This window comes from Eumetopias jubatus, unplaced genomic scaffold, assembly GCF_037043125.1.
Source record: "Eumetopias jubatus isolate StellerSeaLion01/CBP00866 unplaced genomic scaffold, mEumJub1_p1.0 scaffold_8, whole genome shotgun sequence".
NCBI lineage: Eukaryota > Metazoa > Chordata > Mammalia > Carnivora > Otariidae > Eumetopias > Eumetopias jubatus.
In genome coordinates this window covers 29,407,221-29,433,792 of record NW_028274814.1, presented here as the reverse complement: position 1 = coordinate 29,433,792, position 26,572 = coordinate 29,407,221, and the positions used below count along the sequence as shown (strand labels likewise).

The 26,572-nt window shown below is 39.4% G+C and overlaps 1 long non-coding RNA gene across 1 annotated transcript in view; it reads left to right on the top strand.

Annotated features, from left to right (window-relative positions):
- The window catches only part of LOC148163673 (uncharacterized), a 129,236-nt gene that overhangs the window by 58,536 nt on the left and 44,128 nt on the right, over positions 1 to 26,572 (top strand). Inside the window, exon 2 of the long non-coding RNA XR_015768803.1 lies at positions 578 to 734. This is a non-coding gene — a long non-coding RNA (uncharacterized LOC148163673). The remainder of the gene's footprint in view (positions 1 to 577; positions 735 to 26,572) is intronic.

The following is a 26,572-nucleotide window of genomic DNA, read 5'->3' as shown; positions in this document are numbered from 1 at the left end:
TTGGTTACTGATTCAATTTTTTTACTTAGTAATTGGTCTGTTCAGATTTTCTATTTCTCTCTGATTCAGTTTTGGAAGATTACATGATTCTAGGAATTTATTTCTTCTAGGCCGTCCAATTTGTTGGCATATAATTTTTAATAATAGTCTCTTTTAATCCTTTGTGTGTGTATTGTTTTAAATTGCAACTTCTCTTTTGTTTCTGATTTTATTTATTTAAGTCCTCTGTTTAACTTGATGAATCTGGCTATATAAATTTTATCTTTTCAAGGAACTAGCTCTTAGCTTTATTGAACTTTTCTTCCTTTTTTAAGTGTCTATTTCATTTATTTCCACTCTGATGTTTATTATTTCTTTCTACTTACTTTGGGATTTTTTGGAGTTCCTTTAGGTATAAGGTTAGAATGTTTGAGATTTTTCTTGTTTTTTGTGATGGACTTGTATTGCTATAAACTCCCCCTTTCCCTCAGGTAAGTACTGCTTTTGTTGCATTCCAAAGAGTTTGAATTGTACTGTTTCCATTTTAATTTGTCTCCAGGTATTTTTTTAAATAAGATTTTATTTATTTATTTGACAGAGAGACAGAAGAGCACAAGCAGAGGGAATGGCAGAGGGAGAGGGAGAAGCAGGCTCTGCACTGAGCAGGGATCCTGATGCGGGACTCGATCCCAGGACTCTGGGATCATGAAGGCAGACACTTATCCATCTGAGCCACCCAGGCACCCTGTCTCCAGGTATTTTTAAATTTCCTCTTTGATTTCTTCACTATATACTGGTTGTTTAGTAGCATGTTGTTTTGCCTCCACATGTTTGTGTTTCTTCCAGTTCTTTCCTTGTAATTGATTTCTAGAGTCATACCATTGTGGTCAGAAAAGATGCTTGATTTGACTTTAATTTAAATTTATTGGGTCTTATTTTGTGGCCTAACATGTGATCTATTCTGGAGAATGTTCCATGTATACTTGGAAAGAATGTGTCTTCTGCTATTTTTGGATGGAATGTTCTGTATATATTTTTTAAGCCTATCTGGTCTAATGTGTCATTCAAAGCCACTCTTTCCTTATTAATTTTCTATCTAGATGAACTAATTGCTGTAATTGGGGTATTAAAGTCCTCTACTATTTTTTTTAATTTTTTATTGTTATGTTAATCACCATACATTACATCATTAGTTTTTGTTGTAGTGTTCCATGATTCATTGTTTGTGCATAACACCCAGTGCTCCATGCAGAACGTGCCCTCTTTAATACCCGTCACCAGGCTGACCCATCTCCCCACCCCCCTCCCCTCTAGAACCCTCAGTTTGTTTTTCAGAGTCCATCGTCTCTCATGGTTCGTCTCCACCTCCGATTTACCCCCTTCATTCTTCCCCTCCTGCTATCTTCTTCTTCTTTTTTTTTTTCTTAACGTATATTGCATTATTTGTTTCGGAGGTACAGGTCTGTGATTCAACAGTCTTGCACAATTCAGAGCGCTCACCATAGCACACACCCTCCCCAATGTCTATCACCCAGCCACCCCATCCCTCCCACCCCACCCCCACTCCAGCAACCCTCAGTTTGTTTCTCAGAGTCCATCGTCTCTCATGGTTCGTCTCCCCCTCCGTAAAGTCCTCTACTATTAATTATTGTATTGCCGTCAGAATTTCCCTTTGCATCTCTTAATATTTGCTTAATACTTAATATTTGGCTGCTTAGATGTTTCCAATTGTTATATCCTCTTGATCCCTTTATCATTTTGGTTTTTTTAAAGATTTTATCTTTATTTTTATTTATTTATTTTATTTGAGAGAGTGAGAGTGAGAGAGAGCATGAGCAGGTGGAGAAGCAGATGGAGAGGGAGAAGCAGACTCCCTCCTGAGCAGGGAGCCTGATGCAGGGTTTGATGCGCGGACCCTGAGATCATGATCTGAGCAGAAGGCAGCCGCTTAACTGACTGAGCCACCCAGGCGCCCCTCCCTTTATCGCTTTGTGATGCCCTTCTCTGTCATCTCTTGTTACAGTCTTTGTTTAAAATCTATTTTGTCTGGTATAATTATTGCTACCCCAGCTCTTTTGTTTTCCACTTCCATTTGCATGGAGTATCTTTTTGCATCCCTTCATTTTCAGTCTGTATGTGTCTTTAGGTCTGAAGTGAGTCTGTTGTAGGCACATATAGATGGGTCTTGTTTTTTGTTTTTTGGTTTTTTTTGGTTTTTTAATCTGCCACCCAATGTGTTTTGATTGGAGCAATTCACCCATATACATTTAAAGTAATTATTGGTAGGTATGTATTTATTACCAATTTTGTTAGTTTTCTGGTTGTTTTTATAGTTCTTCTGTTTCTTCTCTTATTCTCTTTCCTAATGGTTTGATGAATTTCTTTAGTGTTATGCTTGGAATGCTTTCTCTTTGTTTTTGTGTAATGATTATAGGTTTTTGCCCCTTTCCCCCTTTCTTCTCCTTCCTCGACCCCTATATTGTGAATTTTAGTATTCTTGATATTGTTCCAGCGGTCTCTTAACTTATCCTCACTTTTAAAAATTCTTTTTTTCTCATTGCTGTTCAGCCTGAGTTCTTTTCACTGCCCTGTCTTCTAGCTCACTGATCCATTCTTCTCCATTCTCTATTTGCTGCTGATTCCCTATAGGGTTTTTTATTTCAGTTATTGTATTCTTTAGTTCTGTTTTTTTTTTTTCATATTTTTTCTCTCTCTTTGTTGAAGTGTTCACTGAGTTCATCCACTTTTTTGGGGGGGGGGGTCTGGTGAGTATCTTTATGACCATTATTCCAAACTCTATTAGGTAGATTGCTTGTCTCTATTTTCTTTAGCTCTTTTTTTTTTTTTTTTGTGGCTTTGTCTTATTTTCTTTGGAACATATTCCTCTGTCCCCTCTTTTTGTATGACTCTGTGTTTATTTCTGTGTATTAGGTAGGTCAGCTACATCTCCAGGTCTTGAAAGTAGATGCCTTGTGTAGAAAGTGTCCTGTGGTGTCCTGTAGCACAATCCTCCCTGGTCACCAGAACCAGGCACTCCAGGGGTGTCCCCTGTGTGGGATGCATGTGCCCTCCTGTTTTGGCTGGATTGTGACTGTTGCAGGTGTACTGTGGGCAGGCATGGTTCTTTACATGGCTGCCTGAGAAGCCCTGCTGTAGCCACGGTGGACATCCTGGTGGGCAGGCCTGGCCCTCAGCCTTCCTGTCTGCAATGATTGGCCACACAGCTACAAGTGTAATGGTAGGCAGGCCCTGCTCCCAGTGCAGCTGGCTAAGAGCCATGGTTTTGACTACTGTGGGTGCATTGGTGTGTGGAGTTTGCCCCCATTCCAGGTCTGGAGTCTCTTCAGAGGTGCGTTGTCCCAGCTGGGATTGCCTCAGTGTTGTGGTATGGTAGTTTCTTTGGCAAGGGGTGGGGGGACACTGGTCCTGACTGAGGCTGCCTGCTGGGTGGGATGACATGGGAGCCACTTTGGAGGGGATGCCTGCCAGGGTTGCAGATTGGGTGGAGTGGCTCTGTTGGGGAATGCCAGGGCAGGGCAAGCTGTGCTAGCAAGGTAGAGTGTCAGAATCCACTGCCTCAAGCCTCTGGCTATCTAGGCTGAAGGAAGTGAAGAAACATGGTGCCACTAGCACTTCTGTTTCCCCAGAAAGCTCCCGCAGATCTTTGCTCCTCTCGCACATGTCCTAAAATTAGTCAGTAAGTCTTCTTCACTTAGAACCCAGGCACTTTTCAAACTGCTATTTCTGTGCTGGGTCTCCTGCCAAGTGATGCAGCACTCTGACTCGTAAAGAGTAGAGACTGGTTTCCTACAGCTCCTGAGCTGTCTTGGAGTTAAGTCCCGCTGATTATTAAAGCCAGACATTATGTGGTCTCACCGTCTCAGTGCAGGTCCCCAGGGACAGAGGTGTCTTGTGTGGGTCTTGATCCCCTTGCTTCCCCATGCTTGTGATGTCCCTCCTGTTTGTGGGGAGCCACACAGGTGGTTTGACCACAGCTGACCACAGCTCTGCCCCTCCTACTGTTTTTGATGTGGCCTTCTGTTTATGACTTTCACTGTGGCAGATCTGTTCTGCCAGGGTTTAGGTTGTTTTCAGAGGGAGTTGAAGTATATATAGTTGTTGCCCTGGTGTGTCCATGGGAAGTGGTGAGCTCAGGATCCTACTACTCTGCCATCTTCCCTCTTTCTTGTAATCACTTTGATTCTCCTCTTTCTTTACACACACACACACACACACACACACGGGACCCCTAATTCCCTGTGTTATCAATTAACATATATCCTTTCATACTTTCCTCATACTCATAGCATCCTAAACAAACCTATAAATGAACCTAAGTGTATTCTAGTTTTTCTGACCCAAACTGGGAACTAAAACTTATTAAAAAATAAATGAATAAATGGAAAAATGAATCAATGATATGAATAGAAATGTTATAGAAGATCAAACCTAAATGGGCAGGAAATATAGGAAGATGTTGCAGTTTACATGTAATTAGGGAAATACAAACTATACCAGATATCACTTTATACCCATCAGACTGGCAAAGTTAAAAAGAACTATGTTGCTTGTGGGAATGTGAGGGAACATGTTCTCAGTCATCATTGTTGGAATTGTAAAGTGCCTTTTTGGAAAGCCAAGAGGCAATAGACATTCAGCCTGGCACTTATGCCCCTGAATATCTGTCTCATGGAAATAAAAGCAAATAAAAGCAAATATACAACTATTTATTACTATTTTGCTAGTAGCATCCACTAACTGGAAACAAGCTAAATGTTTATTAATGGGGAAATGGTTGACAAAATTGCAAATATTTACCATAGAATGTGATGCAGCCATTAAAATGAATGAATTAGAAATTTACCGGATGATGTGGAGGGTTTCCATGAGGAACTACTGAGTGAGAAATACATGCATTAAAACATATATGATCATTTCATTTTTATAAAACAAAGGAAAACCCCAAGCACCTTGAAGCTTTTCTCTGTATAAGTTTTATTCTCCTGTGTCCCTGTTTATCTTCTACCTCATCCAGTGTGGTGTGTAGCTCCAGCACTCCATAAAAACTGCTCTTGGCCAGTCTACAGTGATCTGAAAGATGCCAAGTCTAATTGTCATGTTTTGGTTTTTAGGTCCTTGCACTTAGTCTTGGGTTCTCCTCTCGCCAACACTTTCTCCTTGGGTAATATAATCCTTCCTGATGACTTTAAACAGTTTCCATATGCTAAGACTCCCAATTTTTAGATTTCCACCCAAAACTTTAATCTCCAGGATCATATGCTAACTATCTCTTAACATCACCACTTGGTCATCTTGCTTTTCTCCTTATTTAAGTAAAGACCACCCAAACCATGGCTCATGCCAGAAACTTGGGAATTGTCCTTGAGACTTCCCCTTGTTGCCTTCATATGTAATCTATAACCAAACTCCACAGATTCTAGATCTAAAATATAACCCAAAATTGTTTCTTTTCCTCTACCTATATAGTTGCCTCCCCTCTTGTGTGGACACTTGTGGTAGCTTCCTGTCCAATACTGTGAGTTTTAGCCCTCTCCACTCCAAGGTGTTCATATAACCCCATGGAGTAATCTTCTGTATATTAAATCTGATCATGGTACTCCCATGTTTAAAAATTTCAGTAGTTTGCTATTGTGACCAACAGTATTATTAGCTGAATACTGCCTATAAGCATCTACCTGATACACCTTGTCCATGTCTCTAACTCAGGTTCTAGCCACCCCCCCCCCCTTCTTCCAGAGTCTTGGATGTACCAGCCTCTTTCTACTGTGGTACCTTAAAAATCATGACTTCTTCTACTGGAAAAACTACTTTCCTTTTCTTTAATCTGATGAATGCCTGCTTATTCATCAAGTTTCTGTTTAAATGTCATTTCCTTGGAGCAACTTTCCCTGATCTCCTATCTAAAAATCTGGGGTTTTTGTTTTGTTTTGTTTTGTTTTGTTTCTTTGTTATTCTTTACTACAAATCCCTCTTTCTTCTTTTCCTCTTCCCTTCTTTTTTTTTTTTTAAAGATTTTTTATTTATTTATTTGAGAGAGAGAATGAGATAGAGCATGAGAGGGGAGAGGGTCAGAGGGAGAAGCAGTCTCCCCCCTGAGCAGGGAGCCCGATGCGGGACTCGATCCTGGGACTCCAGGATCATGACCTGAGCCGAAGGCAGTCGCTTAACCAACTGAGCCACCCAGGCGCCCCCCTCTTCCCTTCTTTATAAAGCACTTCACATCATTACTAACCATACCTTCATCTGTTTACTTTATCAGACTATAAGCTCCATGAGGACAGAGACCAGTGTCTGTGTTAAGGTCTGTCCGGAGCATAGGGCTGTGTCCTGGTTAGATCAGTGCTGGCTGTTGTAAGATAACTCTGGACTATTGGTGCCAGTGCAGTAGAACTTCCTTTTTGGCTCATGTTAAGTTCCAGATGGATGTTTGTGATGGATAGGTGTGTGGATGGAGAATTCTGTTCCATGCAGTCTCCAAGGAACCAGGCTGATAAAGGCACTGCCTTATTCAACATGTGGCTTCTACAGCATCCCTAGATGTAAATGTGCTGTTGGCAGACAGTAAAGGGAGAATACAGAGCATCATGGAGGGTTTCTGTGAGCTAAGCCCGGAAGTAGCTTACATTATGTCCTCCCACATTTTATTGGCTAGAACTTAGGCTCGGGGCTTCGACTAACTGCATGGTTGACTGGGAAATCTAGCTGAGCTGTGTGTTCAGGATTAGGAAGGAAAAGGATGTTGGAGAACAGAGGGCAGTCTCTGCCATGGTACTCACTATGCGTAAATTAGTAATCAAAACACACAAACAAGGGATTTCTTTTCTCTACTTCTTTTGGGTTTTAAATGAATCTGAGAAGCTATTGTTACAGGCAGTAACCTTTCAGCCAGTGATCCTCAGTGTAGACACAACTTAAGATTCCCTTGGAACTATCTTTAATGCTTGCCCTAAGTCAGTAGGACAAACTGAACTGCAGTTCAGTGAACTGTGCAGTACAGCTTATAGACATTTCTGTTAAAAATAATGATAAAACCTCCTGATTCTTGAATAATTAACTCTCAATTATCAGTAGGACTGTTTTCTAAAGTGAATCATTCCCTGAAGGTTTTAAATAACATATGAGTTGTACAACTTAAAAAAAATAGGCATGCTAATCTTTGGGAGGCTTTACTTAAATTTAGTAAGTTAGACATCTAATTTCCAGTTGACACAGGGTGTTATAAAGTTCCTAAGTTCGATATTGTGTTGGTGGTGACATATTTTGATTTTTAAAATTTTTTTAAATACAGTATACATAACAGTATAGGAAAAGGCAAAAGTACAGTTTAAAAAACAATAAATATCCATATATTAACCAAAAAGTCCAATAAATAGACTATAACCATATCTTAGGAGGTTTCTGGGTCCCTCCCTAATGTCTCAGAGGTGACCACTATATGATTTTTTTCCTTTAATTTTTTTATTGTTATGTTAATCACCATACATTACATCATTAGTTTTTGATGTAGTGTTCCATGATTCATTGTTTGTGCATAACACCCAGTGCTCCACGCAGAATGTGCCCTCTTTAATACCCATCACCAGGCTAACCCATCCCCCACTCCCCTCCCCTCTAGAACCCTCAGTTTGTTTTTCAGAGTCCATCGTCTCTCATGGTTCGTCTCCCCCTCCGATTTCCCCCCTTCATTCTTCCCCTCCTGCTATCTTCTTCTTCTTCTTCTTCTTTTTCTTAACATACATTGCATTATTTGTTTCAGAGGTACAGCTCTGTGATTCAACAGTCTTGCACAGTTCACAGCGTTCAACATAGCACATAACCTCCCCGATGTCTATCACCCAGCCGCCCCATCCCTCCCACCTCCCACCACTCCAGCAACCCTCAGTTTGTTTCCTGAGATTAAGAATTCCTCATATCAGTGAGATCATTGGATACATGTCTTTATCTGATTGACTTATTTCACTCAGCATAACACCCTCCAGTTCCATCCACGTTGATGCAAATGGCAAGATCTAATTCCTTTTGATGGCTGCATAATATCCCATTGTATATATATATACCACCTCTTCTTTATCCATTCATCTGGCGATGGACATCTTGGCTCTTTCCACACTTTGGCTGTTGTGGACATTGCTGCTATAAACATCGGGGTGCACGTACCCCTTCGGATCCCTACGTTTGTAACTTTGCGGTAAATACCCAGTAGTGCAATTGCTGGATCGTATGGTAGCTCTATTTTCGACTATTGAGGAACCTCCATACTGTTTTCCAGAGTGGTTGCACCAGCTTGCATTCCCACCAACAGTGTAGGAGGGTTCCCCTTTCTCCGCATCCCCTCCAACATCTGTCATTTCCTGACTTGTTAATTTTAACCACTCTGACTGGTGTGAGGTGATATCTCATGGAGGTTTTGATTTGGATTTCCCTGATGCCAAGTGAGGCTGAGCACTTTTTCATGTGTCTGTTGGCCATTTGGATGTCTTCTTTGGAAAAATATCTGTTCATGTCTTCTGCCCATTTCTTGATTGGATTATTTGTTCTTTGGCTGTTGAGTTTGATTAGTTCGTTATAGATTTTGGATACTAGCCCTTTATCTGATATGTCATTTGCAAATATCTTCTCCCATTCTGTCGTTGTCTTTTGGTTTTGTGGACTGTTTCTTTTCCTGTGCAAAAGCTTTTTATCTTGATGAAATCCCAAGAGTTCATTTTTGCCCTTGCTTCCCTTGCCTTTGGCGATGTTTCTAGGAAGAAGTGGCTGTGGCTGAGGTGGAAGAGGTTGCTGCCTGTGTTCTCCTTTAGGATTTTGATGGACTCCTGTCTCACATTTAGGTCTTTCAACCATTTGGAGTCTATTTTTGTGTGTGGTGTAAGGAAATGGTCCAGTTTCATTCTTCTGCATGTGGCTGTCCAATTTTCCCAACGCCATTTGTTGAAGAGACTGTCTTTTTTCCATTGGACATTCTTTCCTGCTTTGTCAAAGATGAGTTGACCATAGAGTTGAGGGTCCATTTCTGGGCTCTCGATTCTGTTCCATTGATCTATGTGTCTGTTTTTGTGCCAGTTCCATACTGTCTTGAGGATGACAGCTTTGTAATAGAGCTGGAGGTCCGGAATTGTGATGCCGCCAGCTTTGCTTTTCTTTTTCAAGATTCCTCTGGCTATTCAGGGTCTCTTCTGGTTCCATACAAATTTTAGGATTATTTGTTCCATTTCTTTGAAAAAAGTGGATGGTATTTTGATGGGGATTGCATTGAATGTGTAGATTGCTCTAGGTAGCATTGACATCTTCACAATGTTTGTTCTTCCAATCCATGAGCATGGAACGTTTTTCCATTTCTTTGTGTCTTCTTCAATTTCTTTCCTGAGTATTTTATAGTTTTCTGAGTACAGATCCTTTGCCTCTTTGGTTAGATTTATTCCTAGGTATCTTATGGTTTTGGGTGCAATTGTCAATGGGATCGACTCCTTCATTTGTCTCTCTTCTGTCTTGTTGTTGGTGTATAGGAATGCCACTGATTTCTGCGCATAGATTTTACACCCTGCCACCTTACTGAATTCCTGTATGAGTTCTAGCAGTTTTGGGGTGGAGTCTTTTGGGTTTTCCACATACAGTATCATATCATCTGCAAAGAGTGAGAGTTTGACTTCTTCTTTGCCGATTTGGATGCCTTTGATTTCTTTTTGTTGTCTGCTGTGACTAGGACTTCTAATACTATGTTGAATAGCAGTGGTGATAGTGGACATCCCTGCCGCGTTCCTGACCTTAGGGGGAATGATCTTAGTTTTTCCCCATCGAGAATGATATTTGCTGTAGGTTTTTCGTAGATGGCTTTTATGATATTGAGGTATGTACCCTCTATCCCTTTACTCTGAAGAGTTTTGATCAAGAAAGAATGCTGTACTTTGTCAAATGCTTTTTCTGCATCTGTCGAGAGGATCATATGATTCTTGTTCTTTCTTTTGTTAATGTATTGTATCACGTTGATTGATTTGAGGATGTTCAACCAACCTTGCAGCCCAGGGATAAATCCCACTTGGTCATGGTGAATAATCCTTTTAATGTACTGTTGGATCCTCTTAGCTAGTATTTTGGTGAGAATTTTTGCATCCATGTTCATCAAGGATATTGGTCTGTAATTCTCCTTTTTCATGGGGTCTTTGTCTGGTTTTGGGATCAAGGTAATGGTGGCCTCATAAAATGAGTTTGGAAGTTTTCCTTCCATTTCTATTTTTTGGAACAGTTTCAGAAGAATAGGTATTAATTTCTTAAATGTTTGGTAGAATTCCCCTGGGAAGCCATCTGGCCCCGGGCTTTTGTTTGTTGGGAGATTTTTGATGACTGCTTCAATTTCCTTAGTGGTTATAGTTCTGTTCAGGTTTTCTATTTCTTCCTGGGTCAGTTTTGGTAGTTGATACATCTCTAGGAATGCATCCATTTCTTCCAGGTTATCTAATTTGCTGGCATAGAGTTGCTCATAATATGTTCTTAAAATTGTTTGTATGTCTTTGGTGTTGGTTGTGATCTCTCCTCTTTCATTCATGATTTTGTTGATTTGGGTCATTTCTCTTTTCTTTTTGATAAGTCTGGCCAGGGGCTTATCAATCTTGTTAATTCTTTCAAAGAACCAGCTCCTAGTTTCGTTGATCTGTTGTACTGTTCTTTGGGTTTCTAGTTCATTGATTTCTGCTCTAATCTTTATTATTTCTCTTCTCCTGCTGGGTTTAGGCTTTATTTGCTATTTTTTCTCTAGCTCCTTTAAGTGTAGGGTTAGGTTGTGTATTTGAGACCGTGTTTCTTGAGAAAGGCTTGTATTGCTATATACTTTCCTCTTCGGACTGCCTTTGCTGTATCCCAAAGATTTTGAACAGTTGTGTTTTCATTTTCATTGGTTTCCATGGATTTTTTTAATTCTTCTTTAATTTCCTGGTTGACCCATTCATTCTTTAGTAGGAAGCTCTTTAGCCTCCATGTATTTGAGTTCTTTCTGATTTTCCTCTTGTGACTGAGTTCTAGTTTCAAAGCATTGTGGTCTGAAAATATGCAGGGAATAATCACAATCTTTTGGTACCGGTTGAGATCTGATTTGTGACCTAGGATATGATCTATTCTGGAGAATGTTCCATGGGCACTAGAGAAGAATGTGTATTCCCTTGCTTTGGGATGGAATGTTCTGAATATGTCTGTGAAGTCCATTTGGTCCAGGGTGTCATTTAAAGTCTTTATTTCCTTGCTGATCTTTTGCTTAGAGGATCTGTCCATTTCAGTCAGGGGGGTGTTAAAGTCTCCCACTATTATTGTATTGTTGTCAATGTGTTTCTTTGCTTTTGTTATTAATTGCCTTATATAATTGGCTGCTGCCATGTTAGGGGCATAGATATTTACAATTGTTAGATCTTCTTGTTGGATAGACCCTTTAAGTAGGATATAGTGTCCTTCCTCATGTCTTATTACAGTCTTTAGTTTAAAATCTAATTTGTCTGATATAAGGATTGCCACCCCAGCTTTCTTTTGGTGTCCATTAGCATGGTAAATGGTTTTCCACCCCCTCACTTTCAATCTGGGGGTGTCTTTGGGTGTAAAATGAGTCCTTTGCAGACAGCATATCGATGGGTCTTGTTTTTTTATCCAATCTGATAGCCTGTGTCTTTTGATTGGGGCATTTAGCCCATTTACATTCAGGGTAACTATTGAAAGATATGAATTTAGTGCCATTGTATTGCCTGTAAGGTGAGCGTTACTGTATATTGTCTGTGTTCCTTTCTGGTCTATGCTGCTTTTAGGCTCTCTCTTTGCTTAGAGGACCCCTTTCAATATTTCTTGGAGGGCTGGTTTCGTGTTTGCCAATTCCTTTAGTTTTTGTTTGTCCTGGAAGCTTTTTATCTCTCCTTCTATTTTCAAGGACAGCCTAGCTGGATATAGTATTCTTGGCTGCATATTTTTCTCGTTTAGTGCTCTGAAGATATCATGCCAGTCCTTTCTGGCCTGCCAGGTCTCTGTGGATAGGTCTGTTGCCAATCTAATGTTTCTACCATTGTAGGTGACATATCTCTTCTCCCGAGCTGCTTTCAGGATTTTCCCTCTGTCTCTGAGACTCGTAAGTTTTACTATTAGATGTCGGGGTGTTGACCTATTTTTATTGATTTTGAGAGGGGTTCTCTGTGCCTCCTGGATTTTGATGCCTGTTTCCTTCCTCACGTTAGGGAAGTTCTCTGCTATAATTTGCTCCAATATACCTTCTGCCGCTCTCTCTCTTTCTTCTTCTTCTGGGATCCCAATTATTCTAATGTTGTTTCATGTTATCGTATTGCTTATCTCTCGAATTCTGCCCTCATGATCTTGTAGGTGTTTCTCTCTTTCTTAGCCTCTTTATTTTCCATCATGTGGTCTCCTATATCTCTGATTCTCTCTTCTGCCTCATTTAGCCTAGCAGTTAGTGCCCCCATTTTTGATTGCACCTCATTAATATACTTTTTGAATTCGACTTGGTTAGATTTTAGTTCTTTTATTTCTCCAGAAAGGATTTCTCTAATAATTTCCACGCTTTTTTCAAGCCCAGCTAGTATCTTTAAAGTCATGATTCTGAACTCTAGGTCTGACATTGTACTAATGTCCGTATTGAGTAGGTTCCTGGCTGATGGTACTATCTCTTGTTCTTTTTGCTGAGGTGATTTTTTTCGTCTTGTCATTTTGTCCAGAGGAGAATAGATGAATGAGAGAACAAAATGCTAACAGGTGAACAACATCCCCAGCAAATATACTCTATACAAATCAGAAAAGATCTGAAACCAGGGGAAAAGTAAGTGAAGGAAAGAAGAAAGAAAGGGAAAAGAAAGAAAAACAAAAACAAAAAGAAAAAGATAAATACAAAAACAGAACAATACGAAAAAAACCGAATATGATTGAATATGATCAGGCTAGCGTATAGATCAGTGCCACACACTAGATTTTGGGTGTATTTTGGTCTGTTAGAAAAAAGGGCCTTCTAAAATTTTAAAGGAAGAAAGACTTATATATGTACAAAATAAGGGTTGATAACAATGAGGGGATGGAAGATGAATGTAAAGATGAAAAGTATAAAAGATTTCATAAAAGGAATTGATACGATAAGAAGTTGTTTGAAAAAAGAAAGAAGAAGATTTAAAAAAAAAAAGAAAAAGAAAAAGAAAGGGAGAGAATGTGATCAGGCAGGAGACTAGAACAAAGCCATACACTAGTGATTTAGGGTATCTTTTGATCTGTTAGAAGAAAGTGTATCTCAAAATTTTAATGAGAGAGCAACTTATATATATATGCCAATAATAAGGGTAACTACTATGAAGGGATAGAAAATGACTCTAAAAATGAAAAATAAAAATGTTTTTTTACAAAAGGGATTGATAAAATATTGGTTGAAAAAGGGAAAAAGAAAAATTCAAAAAAAAAGTTAAAAAAAATTAACATTGGAAGACTAAAGAATCATGGCAAAAAAGCCATGAATTCTATGTGCAGTATTCCCCTAGCGCTGGAGTTCTCCTGTTCTCCTTGATCGGTAAACTTGGCCTTGGCTTGCTGGCTGTTCGTGCTGATCTTCTGGGGGAGGGGCCTGTTGGCGTGGGTCCCAAATGTCTTTGCCGGAGGCGGAATTGCCCCGCCCTTGTGTGTCCGGGCTAAGCAAGCTGCTCGGGTTTGTTCTCAGGAGCTTTTGTTCCCTGCAAGCTCCCGGTACAGCTTTGGGGAGGAGGACAGTGCAAATGGCGGCTTCCCAGTCTCCTCCCGGAGGAGCTGAGAACTTGGGGCCCCGCTCCTCAGTGCGCCCCCAGAGAAAAGCCGTCACTCCCGTGTCCCCGGTCTCCGGCCGCACTCCGTGCTCACCCGGCCTGTGACCGAGCGTTTCTATGTCTGGCACATGACCCCGTGTGGAGTCTCCAAACCCAGCAGATCCCTGCAGTGCGCTCCCGCGCCGCTCCTCCCGGGGGAGGAAGGGGAGTCTCCCCGGCTCTGCCGCTTGTTGGGTCCCTGCTGCAGGAGCAGTGGCCCGACTGGGCCACGGATCACAGTTTATGGCCACCCCGAGCTGAGAACCGCCGCCTCGGCTCCGTCTCTGCAGCCGGCTTCCCCGCTCCGATCCCTGGGAGCTCTGCCGCACTCACGCACCCCTGGTCTTTCTGTGACCCCGAGGGTCCTGAGACCACACTGTCCCGCGAGGGTTCCACCCCCCGCTTAGCCACTGGAGCGACGTCCCTCAGCGGAGCCGGCTTCTAAAAGGTCCGATTTTGTGCTCCGCGGCTCTAGCACTTGCCAGAAGCGGCCGACGGAGGCCCCCTCCCCCGCCGTCTATCCTCCCGAATATCGCCTCGGATTCACTTCTCCGCACGTCCTACCTTCCAGAAAGTGGTCGCTTCTCTGTTCAGAGAGTTGTTGCTACTCTCCTCTTTGGTCTCCTGTTGAGTTCGTAGGTGTTCAGAATGGTTTGATCCCTATTCAGCTGAATTCCTGAGACCAGACGAAATCCAGGTCTCCTACTCCTCCGCCCCCCCCCACTATTTGATTTTTGCTTTAATTTCTTTCCTTTGCTTTATATTTTTTGTTTTTATTTCACTTTTAAAGATTTTATTTATTTGACGTGGAGAGAGACTGCACACATGAGCACAAACGGGGAGTGGTAGAGGGAGAGGGAGAAACAGGCTCCCCACTGAGCAGGGGCCAGATACGGGCTCCATCCCACGACCCTGGGATCAGGACCTGAGCCAAGGGCAGATGCTTAACTGGCTGAGCCACCCAGGTGCCCCACTTTATGTTTTTTAAATCAATTTTTTTGCTTCTTTTTACTTCTGTTTATGAACTTGACATATATGGAATCAAAGTATATGCATTCACCTTTGACCTGATTCTTTTACTCAACTTTGTGTCTTTGTGATTCAAACTTGCTAATGCATAAACTGTACATTGTTAATTGTTACATGTCATTGAATATAATGTACATAACTATCCTCTTTTAAAGACCTTTTTATTACATGGAGAATTCCAACCATATACAAACACAGAATAGTATAATAAATCTTCATGTACCCATTACCTAAGTTTGGCAATTACCAATTCTTGTTTCATCCATGTTCCCATTGAATTCATTCTTTCCATTCTTGAAGCAAATTACATATATCAAATCATTTCACTGTATCTCTAAATACATAAAATATTGTACATGTATTTCTAAACTTCTTTAAAGAAGTTTTTAAGACATAACCCCAATACCATTATTATACCAAGAAGATTAGCAATAATTTTAATATCACCATTTCTTCAGTGTTCAAATTTCCAAAGGCTTCATGTCATTTTTTTTTTTTTTTTGCAGTTTTTTAAATCAGGATTCAGGTAAGGCTCACACACTGTGATGAATTGATGTCTTTTAAGTCCTTTTAAATCTATAGTTTTACTTCTTCCCCCTTTTTCCTTGAAATTTATTTATTGGAAAACCTTTGTCTTATGGAATTGCCCCGCTTGGATCTTGTTGATTCCATTCCCTAGGTGTACTTTGACATATTATTCTGTGTTCTTTCTCTATTTCCTATAAATTAATACTTGGATGGATATAAAGTTTTGGCTAGACTCAGGTTTGATTTATTTTTTATTTTTTGGCCAGGATGATAGTGTTCTGTTCTTTCATGAGACAAAATCGGGTTGTCTTTCTTTTGGAGATATTAGAAGCTGTGGATGTTTAGCACCGAGATCTATTAATTCTTTAGGTGTTACTAGTGATCCATTCATATGTTGCTGGGCATTTGGAATGGCTCCAGGTTTTTGCTATTATAAACAGTGTTGCTATATATACACTCTCCTACTGTCTTCTGGTTAATAGCTTTAACAGTAATTTCTCCATAAATGCAATGGCTGAGTTTAGGACATATTTAGGTTTAAATTCACTAGTCAATGCCAAACTTTTTTCCAAAACAATTGTCCTAATTTATATCTCTACCAGCAGTGGGTTAGGGTTCTTGCAGCTTTACTTCTTTGTCCACCTTAAGTTTTGTCATCTGGCAGATGTGTGATGGTATTTCACTGTGATTTTCATTTTCACAGTCATAGTGAGGGCTAAAAGGGTGTTTAGTGTAAAGGTTTTACGTGACCAAGGACATTTTTCACCATCCAATCTGAGCTGCCTCAGAGGATTTATGGAAGAAAGAACTGAATCCAGATGTTTGCTATTCCTTGTAACCTCATTATACAAGACTTAATACCAGTGTTCCTCCCCTGGCCCCCAGTTGGAGTATTTCTTTCTGTTTCATTTTACATATGCTTTTTAGAGTTTCCAATTGGAATTCCATTTCAGTTATTCCTGAAAGGATTTCCAAACACCGCGGTCTGATAACAGTAAGATAATCTCCTCCACTTAGATTCAAGTGAGTAAACCTACAGTAGGATATCTTTCACTTTGTAGCTTGGAGGAGATATTATAGCAGGAATGTCAACCTAGTGAAAAGCTATTTTTCATGGAAAGGGAAAAATAGCTAGGATTAAGGTAGCAAACCAAGAGAAGTTTCTTTGTTCATGCATTTACTCCCAATGGCAAAATTACAAGTCTTGCATGGTAGAAAGGTTAGTTCATTATGCGTTTGGTGAAATGTGTTAAAAGGTTGGTTAATGCCATGACAAGCACATTTAAGAGACATTTTAACTTTGGACTGCCCCCCAACAGAAGAAGTCTGGCAGTATGCTCATTAACTGTGTAGGAAAAAGGTTGTGAGGACAGACAGAGCCCACGCCAGCCCTTTAACACATTTTCAGAAACTTCACTCTGATTTAGGAAATCTCCAAGAGTCTAACATTATTATCTCCTATTTCCTATGATGCCAAGCCACTTCAGAAAGACAGAGGGATCATTCTAAGATGTGGGGCATCACGATCAGAAATGACTTCTTGACTTTTTCTAGGGATTAGCAAATTCTGAGTCCTTAGACAAAACTCTGCTTTGTGAGTAAAGTTGTATCAGTACACCCATTTGTTTCCATATTTGCTGTCATGGCTTTTGTACAGAGGGTTGAGTAGCTGCAACAGAAACTGTATGGCCTGCAAAGCCAAAAATGTTTACTGTCTAGTCCTTTACAGAAAAAGTTTGTTGACCACTGGTTTAGCACATAATTTACCTTATGATATGGCTACTTATCACTGTTACCCAGGGGCCATTTATTAACATAGCTCAAAAAGAGAAAAACAAAAGGTTTCTATATCGATAATAATACTGGTGATAATAGCTAGCATGTGTTTGCCTACTATGGCCAGACATGCTTCTAAGTATGTTAGAGGTATTAACCCTTTTAAATGAGCACTTACGACAATACCTGGCACCTTAGTATGTTCCTCAAGTTTAATTAGTAACCGGAAAAATCCACTTATGAACCCAGGCAATTGCTGGATGTTGGAGGAGGGGCTTTTAAGTGTGATAAATTTACAGCAAGAAAAATCTAGGAAGCCATATTTAGGCAAAGGAAGATTTAGTTATCTTAGAATTTGCTTAAAGATGTGAAAGAAATCCACTATCCTAAAATTAGTTTATAAATTCAATGCAATCCCAATACAAATTTTAAGTGGGAGTTTCAAAAGTAAAATTTAAGCTGATTTTAAAGTTAATTTGTACTGGTAAATATCTAAGACTAGACAAGAAAAAGTTTTTGAAAAAGAACAATTGCCTTACAAGATACCAAAGCATATTATAAAGTGATAGTAATCGGAATAGTTGGTTGTTGGTGGAAGAATAAATAGCTTAGTAGATCATAATAGGGAATACTCTAAGTGTGTGTGGTAAAATAATACATGACAAAGATAGAATTTTAAATCAGTGGGGAAAGAACACATTATCCAATCAGTAAGTAGTATTGAGTCAGTTGGTTATCCATTGGAAAAATCAATAATGTTATGTCCCTGCCTCACGCTATATATTAAATAAATTCCTGATTGATCAGATAAGAACATCCTGACCACTGTGCCTCTGCACACTGGTAGAGTATAAGTGGATAACAAGTGGCTTGAGTTAATAATTCCTGCAACACTTAGGGCTGCTAGGCACAACTGATACTGTCAGAATTCCTAGGTTTGTTGCTGCCCCATTCATGAGTACAATTGCTCAAGTGCTATTGTTTTATGTACAAAGATTATAATTTTCTGTGTGTTTCCACAACTCTATAAAGGTGAGGCTTACTTAAAAACAAATGATCTCTAAATATTAAAACTTGTTGTCAGTGTCATCAATAAGAAAATGACCTCCCTTGCATTCCTTAAGCCCTCTTGTTGTCAGTGTCACCAATAAGAAAATGACCTCCCTTGCATTCCTTAAACCCTCTGTGAGCCAGCCTAAATATATATATTTTTATTTTTATTTTTATTATTTTTTATTAACATGTAATGTAGTATTTGTTTCAGGGGTACACGTCTGTGATTCATCAGTCTTACACAATTCACAGCGCTCACCATAGTACGTACCCTCCCCAATGTCCATCACCCAGCCACCCCATCCCTCCCACCCCCCCCCAACTCCATCAACCCTCAATTTATTTCCTGAGATTAAGAGTCTCATGGTTTGTCTCCCTCTCTGGTTTCATCTTGTTTCATTTTTCCCTCCTTTCCCCATGATCCTCTGTCTTGTTTCTCAAATTCCTCATATCGGTGAGATCATATGATACTTGTCTTTCTCTGATTGACTTATTTTGCTTAGCATAATACCCTCCAGTTCCATCCCCGTCATTGCAAGTGGCAAGATTTCATTTTTTTTATGTCAGCCTAAATATTTTTAATTCTAGAGTAGATTTTGACATGAGAAGATCAAAGATGCTCTTTCATGCTCTCTTGCACACCCATGCACGTGCGTGCACGCACAGACACATGATTAGGAAAGATGCTTGAGCATTCTACTTCTGGCCAAAATGGAGTAGCAGGGACCGGATTTACCCTCCTGCCTGAAATAACTAAAAAACAACAAAATAAATTAAATAACAACACTTAAGGGGCACCTGGGTGGCTCAGTCATTAAGCATCGCCTTCAGCTCAGGTCCTGATCTCAGGGTCCTGGGATCGAGCCCCACATTGGGCTCCCTGCTCAGTGGAGAGCCTGCTTCTCCCTCTGCTGCTCTCCCTGCTCGTGCTCTCTCTGTGTCTGTCTCTCTCTGTCAAATAAATAAATAAAATCTTAAAAAAAAAAAAAGAAATAACAACACTTAAGTCATTGGATATCAGGTAAGAAAGGACAGTGATCTCCAAGAGATGGGAAACAAATGAGGTGAGCCTTAGCCTGTACCAGCTGGTTCAAGGTCATGGAAGGGGAATCCAGGGAGACTCTGGCAATTTCCTTGAGTTGAGCTGATAGAAGCGGATAGTCCAGAGAATCTAAGGCAGCCAGAGTTCACAGGACAGTGCATCAGAGAGATGGGGGCAACGAGAATCCTAAGGTCTGTGGAGGGTACCACTCCAGTGTTCTGCATGTGCACGAGGAAACTGCCTGTGGCTGGGGGCAAAACTATCAGAAAGGACTAGAGAGAAGAGTGCCCAGAGCTCACAAAGAGCCCAAGATATTGCCCGTTTTCAACAGCTAGAGTGCAACTCCTCTTCCGCTACAGGGCAGTGAGGGCAGTGGCTGAAATACAAAGAAGGATCTTGCCTCAGTAGTGCAGAAAAACGAAATGTTTTTTTCTGGTCCTTCCTATGAGAACTCAAAACAAGATCTGAAAGGAGCAAACAGTTTCCAAGTAACTTTATCACATCACAGAACAAAGCTCAAAAAATATTTTAGGGGTACAAACATATCCAATAACCAAAAAGAAAATTTGCCATCTCTGACATCCATTCAGAAGACTACCAGGCAGAAGAGGGCACAAAGAAATGGAAAGACATTCCGTGCTCATGGACTGGAATAAAAAATATTGTTAAAATGTCCATACTACCCCAAACAATCTACACGTTTAACGCAATTCCTATCAAAACACCAATGCATTTTTCACAGAGCTATAACAAATAATCTTATAATTTGTATGGAACCACAAAAGACACTGAATAGCCAAAGCAACTTTGAAAAAGCAAAGCAAAGCTAGAGTCATCACAATTCTGGACTTTAAGCTCTATTACAAAGCTGTAGCGATCAAAACAGTGTGGTACTGCCACAAAATAATAGACACATGGATCAATAGAATGGAATAGAAAACCCAGAAATGAACCCACACCTATACGATCAATTAATCTATGACAAAGCAGGAAAGAATATCCAATGGGAAAAAGACAGTTTCTTCAACAAATGGTGTTGGGAAAACTGAACAGCCACATGCAGAAGAATGAAACTGGACCACTTTCTTACACTATCACAAAAATAAACTCAAAATGGATTTAGGACTTAAATGTGAGACCTGAAACCATAAAAATCCTAGAAGAGAACACAGGCAGTAACCTCTTTGACGTAGGCCATAGCAACTTCTTTCTAGATATGTCTCTGAAGCAAGGGAAACAAAAGCAAAAATAAACTATTGGGACTGGGTGTTATACGCAAACAGTGGATCGTGGATCACCACATCAAAAACTAATGATGTATTGTATGGTGACTAACATAACATAATAAAATGAAAAAAAAAAAAAACCATTGGGACTACACCAAACTAAAAAGCTTCTGCACAGTGAAGGAAACAATCATCAAAACTAAAAAGCAACCTACCAATGGAATGGGAGAAGATATTTGCAAATGACATATCTGATAAAGGGTTAGTATCCAAAAAATATAAAGAACTTATAAAACTCAACACCCAAAAAATGATCCAATTTAAAAATGGGCAGAAGACATGAATTGGTATTTTTCCAAAGAAGACATGCAGATGGCCAACAGACATATGAAAAGATGCTCAATATCACTGATCATCAGGGAAATGCAAATCAAAACTACAATGAGATTATCACTTCACACCTGTCAGAATTGCTAAAATCAACAATACAAGAAACAATAGGTGTTGGCGAGGATGTGGAGAAAGGGGAACCCTCTTGCACTGTTGATGGGAATACAAACTGGTGCAACCCCTGTGGAAAACAGTATGGAAAACAGGTTCCTTGAAAAGTTAAAAATAGAACTAACTTATGATCCAGCAATTGCAGTACTAGGTATTTACCCAAAGAATACAGAAATACTAATTCAAAGGGATACATGCACCCCAATGTTTATAGCAGCATTATCTACAATATCCAAATTATGGAAGCAGCCCAAGTGTCCATCAACTGATGAATGGATAAAGATGATGTGGTATACGCATACAATGGAATGTTACTGAACCATCAAAAAGAATGAAATGTTGCCATTTACCTCGATGTGGATGGAACTAGATGTTAAGCAAAATAAGTTAGAGAAAGAAAAATACCGTATGATTTCACTCATATGAGGAATTTAAGAAATAAACGAACAAAGGGAAAAAGGGAGAGAGAGAGAAATCAAGAAACAGACCCTTAATTATGAGAATAAACTGATGGTTGCCAGAGGGGAGGTAAGGGGGGGATGGGTTAAATAGGTGTTGGAGATTAAGGAGTGCCCTTGTTGTGATGAGCACCAGGTGATGTATAGAATTTTTGATTCACTATATTGTATACCCAAAACTAATATAACACTGTATATTATTTAACTGGAATTTAAATAAAAACTTAAAGACTACCAGGCATAGAAAGAAATTGGGAAATAAATCCCATAATAAGGAGGGGAAAAAAGCAATTAAAACTGACCCAGAAATGACCCAGATAATAAAGTTAATAGTCAAGGGCATTAAATATGTTATTCTAACTGTATTTATAAGTTCAAAAAGCAGAAATATTGAACCTGTTAGTTTAGACATGAAAGGCATTTTAAAAAGCAACCTTCTAGAGGTAAAGTCTACGATGTCTGAGATGAACAATGCACTGATTAGATACTGCAGAAAAAGAGATTTGTAAACTTGAAGATGTAGAAGTAGGAAACATCCAAGATAAAACCCAGGGAGAAAAGTGACCCTCCTCCCCCAGAAACAACAACGCTGATGAGCTGTGGGATAAACCTCAGATGGTCAAATATATGTGCAGTTCCCAAAGGAAGGAAGAGACAGGAAAAATAAAGAAATACTGACCCCTTTTTCCAAATATGAAAATGTTAAACCAGTAGATCCAATGACATGAAACAAAAATCATGAAGAAAACTACATCAAGCATATCATAATCAAATTTCTTAAAACCAGCAATAAAGAGAAAATTAAACCCAAGAAAATACATATTTCTACACATATGCAAAATTGGGAAATTTTGGCCCATTCACAAACCCCAGGTTAAGAACTCCCTAGTTTAGATCAAGAGGGTGAAGGCATGAAGACAAGCTCATGGTTGGGGAGAGGTAATAAATCATACTGAAAACCAATGGGAAAGTTTGGTTACCATCGTCCATAAAATTCCATTTATGTTAGAATCCAGAAGCGTATATTTCTATGGGTTGTTCTGGGATTGGTGAGGTCAAGGTACATATGGAACTCTATTGCTGGCAATTGTTGCTTTTTTGTCTGTTTGTTTCAAGTTTTTATTTAAATTCCAGTTAGTTAATATAGAGTGTAATATTAGTTTCAGGAGTAGGACTTAGTGATTCATCACTCACATGTAACACCCGGTGTTTATCACAAGTGCCCTCCTTGGTGCCCCTTCCCTATACAGTCTGTCCCCCACCCCCTTGTCCTCTGGTAACCCTCAGTCCGTTTTCTGTAGTTAATAGTCTCTTATCCTCTTTTTCTTCCTTCCCCTGTGTTCATCTGTTTTGCTTCTTAAATTCCACACGAGTGAAAACATATGATATTTGTCTTTCTCTGACTTATTTCACTCAGCATAATACTTCCTAGCTCCACCCATGTTATTGCAAATGGCAAGATTTCATTCTTTTTGATGGCTGAGTAACATTCCATTATATATATATATATATATATATATATATATATATATATATATATAAGAACCATATTTTCTTTATCCATTCATCAGTTGACAGACATTTGGGCTCTTTCCATAATTTGGCTATTGTTGATAACACTGCTATAAACATCAGCGTGCATGTGTCCTTTTGAATCAGTATTTTTGGACCCTTTGGGTAAATACCTAGTAGTGCAAATGCTGGATTGTAGGGTAGTTCTATTTTTAACTTTTTGAGAAACCTCCATACTATTTTCCAGAGTAGGACAATTGCTTCTATTTTTTTCCTTTTGAAAAAGGATTGGGCCAGTTTATAGGCTGCTTGTGAAACATACCTCCTCGGGGAGTCAAATACTCACCGTGATAAAATGATTTGGATAATTGTTATGGTTGAGCAGACACATAAGGAGCGCAAAATACAAAAGACTTTTATTTTTATTTCGCTCTGGGGTTCAGCTATTTTAGGACGAAGCTTGGCTAGTAGGATCAACTTTCCTCTTGATAAATTCTTCATCATAAATACCAGTACCATAACTTATACTTGGAGGACATACAATTTTAGGACACTAGAGGTCTCCACCTTACCATACAACAAGTAACATCTCAGAGGGAAACCTTAAAAGCACAATTTCCATGGCAACAATGAGTGGGTGTCCCGTGGAGGATGGTAGGAGGGGAGGGGGTTGAAGACAGAGAAATCTGTGTTACCAGCAGGACAGTTCAAAATCGGTAGTTTCTAGTTTTGTCTTGGGTGGTGTTTTGAAATACTGACTGAAATTTGAGTAGGCTTTGTTGGACTTAGATTTTCCACTTGTTTTTCAGATTTATATCTTTAATTGGACACCCAGAGCTCTTAAAGCCTGAAGCACTGGAAAAAAACAAATACCGCGTGGTCATTACTACAAGCACTTGCAGAGATATCTTCTTTCCCTTTAGATTTAAGCTTCTTCTAAATAACAACATCTCTGTTTTGAAATTAATTACATGCTGCTGTTTGCATTTTAAAGTACCACATGTGAATTCGGAGAACCCTTGCATTTGTTAAAAAGAAAAGGAAAAGGTTATTTCTGAAATATGTGAGGCAGAATCAGTCTTTGAGTATGAACAGTTTTTAGATTGATAACATTTCTTGGTATCTGACTCTTCCCGGAGGACACGGATGAAGAGTATGGTCTGGTGTAAATCCCCCCGTACTCCTTCCTGTGCGAGGCCAGTCTGGGCCTCCTCTGACTTCCCCAAAGAGACAGGAAGCAAAGCTAAGCCTGGTTCCTTCTTGACCAAGGAGTTAGCTTAGCTTAGCTTAGTTTAGCTTAGCTTAGTTTAGCTTATCATCTAGCATTTATCTAACTTGTATTCATCCAACAGCTATTCCCCATCAGCTCTCTGTCTTCTATCATCTGTCTCTCTATCTATTTATCATCTTTCCATCTATCTATTATCTATTATCACTTCTCTTTCCCTCCACCGAGGTAGATGTGTCTGTTCAAAGTAGTAAATGCACATATATTTTCCTTAATATATGTCAAGTAGATTTGCGTATTGCTTCTCCATGATGTGTAAATACTGAGATTATCTTTTGTCATTCTGACAATAAAGAAGAGCATTTATTTCACCTGTTCCCTTCTGCGCTTGCCCTCCACTCTTCCACTAGTCTCCCAGTTAGGTTATAACTCTCAGCTTGATTAATTTTGAATTTACATAATTATTGGCATGTGACTCTTAGCCACAGTGGATTTAATACATTGTGATTATACATTTTTATTTCATCTAGGATGAATAACTACCTCATTTATTAATGAGTTTGGTTTTCTGTGTATCTATCACTAATTTACCCTCAAATCTCTGATACAAATGAAGGCTCTTTTTAGTGCACTTAAACCCACCATACTCTCTTCTCTGTGTTTGGTTCATTTCCCCTCAGGGTGAAACTTCTGGTAGCTGCTTTAGTCTGACCTGGTTGCCCTCTAGGGCTACACAGTAGCAAAGCTATTAGTTATAGTTGATCCCACTTTCACTGGTGCCACTGTTGTATTTTCTCTAACTTCTAACTGAAACAAGTGTAGTCTCTCTTTCACGTAACTGTGGCCTTCAGGCATTTGTCCTAGAACCATAGCTTCTCTTTTCCTTCTACCTTCTCTTCTCCAAGCCAGCTCCCTCCAGTTCTTTTGACTCTTCTGGGGTGACATAATTTGGTTTCCCTTTGTCTTTCTGATAACCTCCTTCTCGATGAACTTCAGTTCTTCGAGGTCCCTCTTAGAATGTTACACCCAAGTTCTTGACATGGCCTGATAATTTCAGAATATGCTACTGTTGTTCCAAGATTCTCTACATTTAACCCACTACCAGGTCTGTTCTGGGGGAGTAGAAACCTTGGCGTTCAAGGTTGGAACTGAATAAATCTTCCCAAATAGAACACAGTATTCTGTAGTAGAGTATTCCTCAAATTGGGACATTATCAGTTGTCTGAAGGATTTCACTACACATTTGAAATTTGTGTGTACCTACACACATGTATATTATTTTGTTTATATATATATATACACACACACACATAGATTTTTTATTTATGTAAATTATGGATCATACCAAGTTCCATCATGAGATTTCAGATGCTCTGAAATGTGCTCTTGTATGGTGCTACTAGACACATGTGACTGTTTAAAATTAAGTTATTAAAATAAAAAAATTCAGTTTCTTGGCCTAAGCCACATTTCAAGCAATAGCCATGTGTTGCTATTGGTTACCATTCTGTGCAGCAAAGATATAGTACATTTCTATCACTGCATAAAGTTTTATCAGATAGTGTTGAAATCCAGAGCTCATGGTACATTTCATTCAGAACTGTTGGCAACAATGGAATTACTTTGTCATGTGCTATAAGGAAGGAGCTGAGGTGTACTTCAGCATTTGCAACAAATGAAGGTTAAATGCATCCAGATATGTAGTTGATTCTTCTTTGATATTTCTATAGAGAAAAGCAGTGGATGGACTGAGTCATCACATCGTACATGGTCATCTAACGGTACCAAAGTCAAAAGAGTTTATACTGTGTAATTGGGACACATTTATACTGGGAGTGGTGGTTTCATTTCAGCCTCCGATGGCATCAACACAAAAAATTAATATTGTTAATTTCAGTGTTGTTATGTTCATAGTATTGTCTTCAACTTTTACAAACCATATTTTCACTTTGGTTCTATAACTGCATAAGAGCAATTAAGGTAGTGTGTGTGTGTGTGTGTTTATTTTTTTGCTTGTTCATATTAAAGCTTGATCCTCCTTTGGTGATCAGATAGAATTATTTTTCCTATAAAAGAGATCTCTAAATTATTTGTTGAGTTATGTTAGTATAATGATAATGCTTATGTGTTAGTGGGTGCTCATTACACAGTAGGGGGTCTTCTAAGTGCTTTGTATGTATTATCTCATTCATATCTCATAATGCCTCTATGAGGTTGGCATTGTTATTGTCCTCTTTATAGAAAGGAAGGGACTGAGGCATGTAGTGTTTAAGTGATTTGTCCAAGGTTACACATCATGTAGTAGTGAAACTGGGGTATGAATCAGGCAGCCTGACTCCAGAACCACTCGCTCAGCCATAATGCCAATGTGCATCCCCTTATAGTGATGGAAAGCACAGGGATTGTCACCAGACTTTTTTTTT